Here is an 8,836-nt window from a genome sequence, read left to right as displayed (position 1 = left end):
AAGAAAAAAATGCTATCCATTAAGTTTGAAAAATCCTGAATCTCAATTTACAAAATGATGCGTACTATGCATTTCCATTATCAATAAGCAATTAGGACTTGCTTTCTTATACTGTGGTTAATTATATGCAATTCATAGATATTTGTAGATTACAAATCCGGTCGCAAAATGCACATTTTTGGGGAAAATAGATAACCAAATCGCAAAATAGGCTCTGTGCATACCAAAATGTTGTTTTCCTGTTGCAAACGTTCCGATTCTGCGAATCGGGCTGTTTGCTACAAGAAAAATGGTACGTACATGTGCCCCTTTGTACATGTGGCCCAAAGTGTCAAGGAGTTGGAAAGGTTTGCTGAGGACAGTCCCTCCTGGCCCCTGGTGACCCCAAAAGGGAAATTCTGGCAAGGAGTGCAGGAAACAGATCATTGCAGTCTGTGCTGCGCGGTGCAGCATTCTAGAGATAAGGAAGCAAGGGCATGACCTCAGGGCACGACCCAGGACAAAACAGCTACCGGGGTAAAGAAAGGTGCCTACACTGCTGGAGGGCCATCCACTTCCGCCACCTGCTGAGCAGTGGCGGCCGGCAGCTTAAGGAGGGAGGGGGTGTGGGCGGGAAGCACACACACACACTCACTCATTCTTTCACACACACGCACGCACATCCATTAATGACACTCATAACATTCAAACATGCACGCACGCACCAAACATTCATTTTAAAAGTTCACACACACTCATTCTTTCACACACACAAGCATGCATGCACATCCATTAACAACACTCATAACATTCAAACATGCACGCACGCACCTAACATTCATTTTAAAACATCACACACATACACACTCATTCTTTCACACACGCACACACATCCATTAACACTCATAACATTCAAACATGCATGCACGCACCAAACATTAATTTTAAAAGATCACACACACTCATTCTTTCCCACACACACATGCACGCACGCACATCCATTAACAACACTCGTAACATTCAAAAATGCATGCACGCATCAAACAGTCATTTAAAAACATCACACACACACTTACCTTCAGCCTCGGAGGTCCCAGGAGGGTTGGGACTGCTGCCTTCCCTCACTGCCTTACCTTAGGTCAGCCAATGAGGGAAGGCCACAGTCCCAGCCTCGTCACAGACTGGGATGGAGTCAGTAAGACTGCTGACCCCACTCCACTGTGTGACGAAGTGTCACTGATTGACACTCGCCCTGGGCGCTTCAGGGCTTAAACCTGAAGCGCCCAGGGCAAAGTCAATGGGTGACGCTTTCCTCGTCACCCGCGGGAGGGCCTTGAGGCACCTTTGCTGAGCCAAGGAGGTCACGCCCCTAGGAGCTGTGACCTCCTGAGCCCAGCAAAGTTCAGCTCAGGCAGCCAGGAGTCTGCGCAAATCACGCATGTCTGCTCCTGGCTGCCTGACCTGAACATGAAGAGTGACTGTCAGGCTGACTTTTGTTCAGCCTGACAGACACTCTTCATGAGGGGCAAAAGGTAGGGGGCGTGGCCCCTCCGCCCTAAAGGACGGGCCGTGCCTGCTGCTGAGGACCCGAGAGGCTCAACCTTGAATACTGACACTCGCACAGCCCCTCCTCACCGTAGTAACAAGAAAGCTGCGTCTTTAGTACTTAATGTAGATCCCCATAGCACATCTGGACAGCACTGTAAACACAGAATCTAGGCCCTGATTCTGAAAATACTGGTGTGATGCATGATGGGAGATGTAGTTGTATATTAAAGTGCATGCAAGCGGCTCTATTTTGTTGAAATCAAAATGTAAAAATACTATACACTAAAAATTGATGGTAGAGATATGAACATAAAACATCCATACATAATATTCAAGCAAATGTCACAAATCATGCATCGGCGATTTAACAAAGAGCCCTGTTTCATCTACATGGGAGACACCAGAACACGAGGAAGAGGGTGGAAGGTAGAATGTGATACACGGGGGAGCCCAGTACTGCACCTCTAGTGCCCCCCCACCGGTGAACCAAGAAGATTTACACACAAACACACCACAAACACTCGAAACACACCTACTCACCACCTTCAGTGTGCCAGACAAGATGAAGGCCACTTGTTTGGCTACTGAGATTCCTAACAGGAAGTTGGGGTGAGGTCAAGGCCTACAAGAGGGTCAGCTGAAGAAGGAGGCATCCCATCTCCCATGGAAATTCGTGCTCTTGAAGGTTCAATGTTCCAATGAAGCAGATAAAAGCAATGCAGGGACATAAGCAAGACAATTGGTGGCTCACAAAAAACATGTAAGAGACCTTCAGGAAGGTGATGAAGGGAGGTGGTCAAAGGCCAAACAGATACAGTGGCCCAGATTTAAGACCCCTACCGCCTCCTTTGAGGCCAAAATCACTGCACCATATTTACAGAGTGGCGCAATGCATGCATTGCGCCACTTTGTAACCCTTTGCGCCACATTATGCCTGCGCCAGGCATAATGTATGCAAGGGACTGCAAAAATGCTGCAAAGAAATCGAAGAGATTAACTCCTCTGCTGCTCACATCCCCAGCAGCTCCTCCATTGCTCCCTCTCCCCATCACGATCCTTTAAAAACATTTGTTTTTTCATTTTACTTGATTTGCCCAGCAGCTGTCATTTGGTGCACGGTTGCTCTTATTTTAAAAAAGGGTTTCAAGCATGCTTGATTTCATTATTTTAAATGTACCCCTCTAAGAAATAGCTGCTATGTACTAAGAGATAAATGAAAAAAAAATGAAGTGGTGATCACGTAATGCCATATGCGCACAGATACGTCATCATGCTGGGCCACCATTGCGTTATGATGCGCACTTGCGTTTTCACATGGGCACTTGATTTCATTGCTTTTGATTTATATTTCTGGCCTACACTGACACAACATTGGCAAAAACCACTACAAAACCAGTCAGTTGAAAACACAAAACTATTGGTTTTGCCAATGCTTGTTGAAGCACTATGGCTGCTGCTCTCACGCTCTCTGACAGCTGCCTAAATTGTGGTAGTTTGCACTAGCCCCTCACCTTTTCCCATTAGTCCTAGGGTTGAAGCTGTGCAGAAAAGAACACAAATTGTGACTGGCACATCTACTGCGTGATTGACAGCACAAGACACAGTCAGATCCATCACTAACATTCACACTCTATGGGACAGATTTAAGAGCCCTTAGTGCCTCCTTGCACCACATTAGTGTAATTTTTTAATGCTAATGTGGCCCAACGAGGCAAAAATCGCTGCAGAAAATTTCCAAAGTGGCGCAAAGCATGTGCATAATGTATGCAAAGGGGGCATTTCTCGTCGGGGGAGGGGAGGGCGAAAAAATGGTGCAAAGAAATCTAAGAGATTTCTTTGAACATTTTTTTCTGCACTTTTAACGCCTGCTCAGAGCAGGCATTAAAAGGGGGCACATCAATGTTTACAATGGGCCACTATGTACTGTTCGGGGTTAGCGCCAACATTGACAGTATTACCCCCTACCCTGCGCCATGGTGTGCCTTATTTTAAATACGGTGCAATCATGGTGGTGGTAGTGGGGTGCTGAGGGGCACAAGAAAGGTTCGTAAATCTGCCCCAGTATTTTATACCGGTGGTGACAGTTTTATGGGATGCCCACCATGACGAATCTGGAGACAGACACAGACATCTCCCTGGCAGGTAGATGGGTGTGAAATGTCCGTCAACCAGATGTCAAGGGCCACTGGAGTTTTGTCACATGAAACTGTTAACCTGCAGGTAGAAATGGGTCAATTTAGTGGTGACGTCACAAAGGGTTTGGGCCAGGAAATGGCTGTCTTATGACCGCTGTAAACAAGTCAGGTTACTTCCAGGGAGCAGGCTGGGCCTACTGAAAGGGAGGGGACCTCTGGACACAGCAGTATGTCTGTCTGGCCATTACCTGCCCTACAATGGGCAGCTGCAGGTATCTCAGCACAGAGGGCAAGAGCTAGGAGGATGAGGAGGCAGAGGGGGTGATAATACAATTATCAGTAATGTCTGTTCTTTCTCTGGGCCCTTCCCTCTGCGGCTCTCGAAGCACCGCTCAGGGCACAATGGCAGAGCACGAATGAGCTGTGGGTACTGCCAGAGTATTGGGCTGTGAGTACCTGTGATTAAGCAGTTTGAATTACATAGCGCCTGGATGTTGAGAGACTGCTGCCTTTTTCAGTTTAGATATAGATATTCACTGCCAAATGATGGAGATACTTAGGCATGAGTTCTATCAACGCAACCAACAACTTGTGAGAATCGTTCTATGTGGTAAGGTTTCATTGTAGTATCCTGCAATTTCTGTTGTGTATTTTAAAAAATAATGTGAACATATTTCCTGGATAAACGGTACATGGATAACTGCATTTTATTAAATTACACCTGCTACTGCAATTGTGTCCCGGTAACTCGCTGGAGCTAGCAGATGTAAGGAGGACGCAACCTGAACAAGACCTCAAGACCTGGCTCTTTGACTGATCCTGAGCACCCCCCTCCCTCCCCCAGCGCCTTGAGACCCTCACGGGTGAGTAGCCGCGCTTTATAAATCCCTGATTGATTGATTGAACAAGAGTAGGTATTGTCACATTACGCTGGGTGTTTCTAGCCAAAACTGGGTTTAGATCATCAATGACCCCATTAATACTCACCTGTGCAACCTATACTTCCCATACATTTCCTTCTCAGTTTATACAAAATGTGTGATATACTGCCTGCATGGTCTCTCCTTTATGTCCCTTCTCCTTCGCAAGACTCTCAAAGTGCACCTTCCCTCCACCATACTGTAGAGCGTTGCCATTCTGAAAAAGTGTACTGCATTCTGTGTCTCCCTTTACACTTCGTTCAGGGTTACCATCCGCTTCCACTTAGTGGTGCATTACATTTGCTAAGTGTCCATCCTATGACTGTAGGAAATGTGCATCTTTTGAGTGATGTGCTCTCAGATTGTTGCCCAAGCTGTTTTTGCTGGCTGTACAACCTTTAGCAAAGTGCCTGCACTCCCCTCTTTTTAACATTGTTGAATTGGTATAAGTTCAGTTGGCAAGTTTGACTTGCTCATAAGTCCCTAGTACATGGTACAGGGCGTAGCCAGTGCCTGCAAGGTAAATGCCACCAGTGGACTGCAGTACCTTTTCTGCCTTCCACTTCAGTGGCAGCGTAAACATGGCTTCAGCCCTACCTTTATAGCTTGACTAAAGCAGTTTTTGAAACTGTGATTCGATGTGTCAAACAAAACTCTTTTGACATGTCTAAATCATCTTTTTAAATTTTAAGTCACCCCTAATGAGGCCTTATAACCCATAAACCAGGGTTCATGGTTTTTACAAGTAAGACCTACAGAAATGTAATGTTAAATGTCCTTACAGTGACTAGCACCCAAAAGCTATTTTCACTGTAGCAAGGTTGGCTGTTCCACAGAAAAACATTAGGGTGCCCTATTAAACTTAATAATGATATCTGTGGATAGCAAACACCTAGAAATGTCATTCATGGACTCTTTGTAATGTCTATTACAATCACAATTCAATTGTGAAGTCAGAGTTTTAATAAATGTTAAGGAAAAGGTTCTTTTTGAAAGCTAGCATTTCCTGCCTAAATCTTCTGGGGGCTAATTTCCATTTGCCTACAGATGCAATACTCTGAGTGATCAAGCCCTGATTGAGGTGTAAAAACTGCTCCCATAACAGAGAAAAAGGCCTGCGTGTGGGGAAGTGTTTGTCTTCCTCTGGCAGGATGCAATTCAGGCAGTGCACAGGGACTTAATTAACTTGAAAGGGGCTTCCCCTGTCACCGGCAAATGTCAGATGACACCTGCACAGTCCACTTCATTGTTTCCCTAGTCAGCTTGAAGTGATCACAGAGAAGGGGTTGCTCATTGCCCTGGCCACACATCTGGGGTGGGCACGCAGGCTCTGCAAAAGAAGAAAGGGATTTCACCATCTTAGATTTAGGCAGAGAAGGGCACCATCAGATTGTTTGTAGTGGTGCACACCAAAAATGCTGCAAAGGTCGGTATGTAAGAGCCAGGAACATTTACTCCATTGGTTAGGAAGATGCCAAGAGTCACCCCACACATGGGCTGGTTCCAGGCACAAGTGTAGCTTCCCCAGTAGCCTGCTCTGAACACTATTGGCCCTAAAGAACATCAAAACAGGACTGAACTTGCTTCTGAGAAGAGCCCTGAATGATTGGATCTGCTCTATCCTTTGTGCCCAGGACAAAGAAGTGGACCCAAGGGTCATAAGGCTGACCTGCTGTTCCAGCTATAAGGACACAACAAGGTACAAGGGCCCCTTCCTGCCACTGCCCAGCTGACCAGCTCAAACTGGACCTGCACTGAACCCCACTGCTGTCCTCTGCTAGCTTGAGTCCTGACCCCTAAGTGATGTGTCTGAGGTCCTTGAACTCTTGGCTGGATATGGGGGAATTTTTTATACCACCCTTTAAGACCTCGGTCTTACAAATATTTAGGCTCCAAAGATCTCTGAAAGACCAGGACAAACTTACCAAGCAAATTCAACCAAAGTGTGTTGTTGTGGGGCTGAAGTTGAGGGTTTCTTCCGCTCTGAGCTTTTCTGCAGCAGCAAATCCCATTCAGTGGGACTTCACGGCAAAGGTATCTGGCACCATGAAGTCCTCTTCGGCTGCAACCTGCAGACTTGCCACAATGGAGGGATGTGAGCTCCAAAAATGTGACTAAGTGCAAATGAAGAAATCTTTATTGGGCAAAGGCACAAAAAGTATCTGCCAAGTAACCTTTACTTCTGCAAAAAAAAAACAAGGGGAACCCTATCACCCTACCCTGTCTAGGGTTAATACAACATCAAAAAAGAGAAAACGACAGGTAGGGACAAATTTAATCCTGAATTAAATCAACAGTCATTAATTCTGTTAATCCTGAGTTTAATTTCTTTCTCTTATTTATTTCAAAAAATTATGTAGTAAAAAAGGAACTGTGGTTGTGTAATCCAAAACCTAATACACATTACATCAATTACTAAGCTATTATTTACAATACTCTCAAGTAAAACACAATAAAACACACAGTGAAAAAAACACACAGTGAAAAAAACCTACACAAAGTCATACCCTACACATTTAAATAGTGGTCACTATTATACAACTCCCAATGTGATCCACTTCTATTAACTAAGGCAATGGGCTTTTCATGCACTTAACTATCACCGCATTGTGTATTTCTTTCACACAAGCGTGAACTAGTGCATTTTTAAATTTTTAAAATATAGTCCATTTATTCGGCGAACCCAATGCACTTGTAAGGAGAATGAAGTCAACGCGTTTCGGCCTGCTGATTTAGGGCCTCATCAGGACTGGATAAGGGCACAAGTGATTTTGACGCTACTACGGCGCATTGGTCAGCTAGCTCCAAACATTATGGCACTGGTCCAGCAATGTGTGGGGAGGTCCATTGGAAACAATGGGAGCGTCACTTTAATGCCTGCCTTGGGCAGGTGTTAAAAATGACGGCAAAAATGGCGCAATGTAATCTCGTACATTTCACTGCACCATTTTTCGTGGCCTCCTAAGGGTGGAACCTTGCGTACATTTTGCCTGGCACAGGCATAATGTGGCGCAATGGGTTGCAAAGGGGTGCTATGGAAGCATTGCCCTACTTTATAAATCTGGTTTGGAGAAAAGGCCTCCTTGATGCAGTGTTAGCATAAAACAAATGATGCTAGGGCAGCTCAAGGAGGCCCTAGAGGCTTGTAAATATGCCCGTAAGTCCCATGGTAAAACGCCCGACCTAGTCAACCCTAGTCCTGTATTTGAAATGCGCTCCATGGTAGTTGGCGTCACATCACATCCATGTCTTGGTCTACTGTGATCAGTTGACCACGCTTGGCACTTAACACATTTGGCACTATTTTTATTTAAAACTTTAAAAACACATATCTTATGTTCCCCTTATTACATTTTGTCAGTTTCAAGTTATTTTAGCTATAAAAAAAAAAACTTTCTTTTTCTGGATTGGGTTGGGATTTTTTGTGTGTTTTGTTTTGACTTTATTGCTGTTTTCATACAGTGTACATACTTCACATATTGCTGTTAAGTTAAGCCTGTCTGCCTCAAAATAATTTAGAGCCTTTTGTGGTTCATCCATACAAGGATTGGGGCTGTTGCTTAAGCGGGGTAGTCACAGCCCCCTTAAGTAACAACCAAGGGCCAGATGTAACAAGGCTTTTGCGCCTCGCAAACGGCGAAAAGACACCTTTCTGCATGGCAAATTGCAAGTCGCAATTTGCTTTGTTCCTACATCTGGCCCCAAATTTCTTACAGTGACTATTCTGTAAAATGCGAACGCTAGGTACATATGATTTATGAGTTGCTATTTGGTATCACTATTTCTGGATTTGAAGGTGTGTGTTAACTTATGAAAACACAGACTTCATGTTTCTTACCTGCATTTTCAGCTCACCAATCATTTTGTGACTTATTAACCAGTTGCTGACATTTGTACATTGATCTCCTAGTCCCTATCCACTGTGGAAAAAGTGAGTGAAAAGTGTAGGGCAAGACTTTTTTTCTTAAGAAAATGAAAAAGTAAAACAATGTAAAACAAGCATTGCTAAAGCCAATAGGTCTAGCTTTGAATAAGAAAAAAAGTTTGGGTGTATGTTAGTGTGGGGTTATCGACATCAACGAGTCATTGAATTTGAGGGGTATGTAAGTGAGTGAGTGCAGATGTTTGTGAAAGGGTGAGTGACTGGACACATGCATGAGTGGGCAGGTGAGAGCAAACACAAATGACTGAGCAGAAGCTCACTTTCCAGTTGGACCAGTCAATGTGGAAGGAAGGGTCCGTATTTGACCTCAC

Source organism: Pleurodeles waltl, chromosome 8, assembly GCF_031143425.1.
Source record: "Pleurodeles waltl isolate 20211129_DDA chromosome 8, aPleWal1.hap1.20221129, whole genome shotgun sequence".
Classification (NCBI taxonomy): domain Eukaryota; kingdom Metazoa; phylum Chordata; class Amphibia; order Caudata; family Salamandridae; genus Pleurodeles; species Pleurodeles waltl.
Note: the sequence above shows the minus strand (reverse complement) of the source record.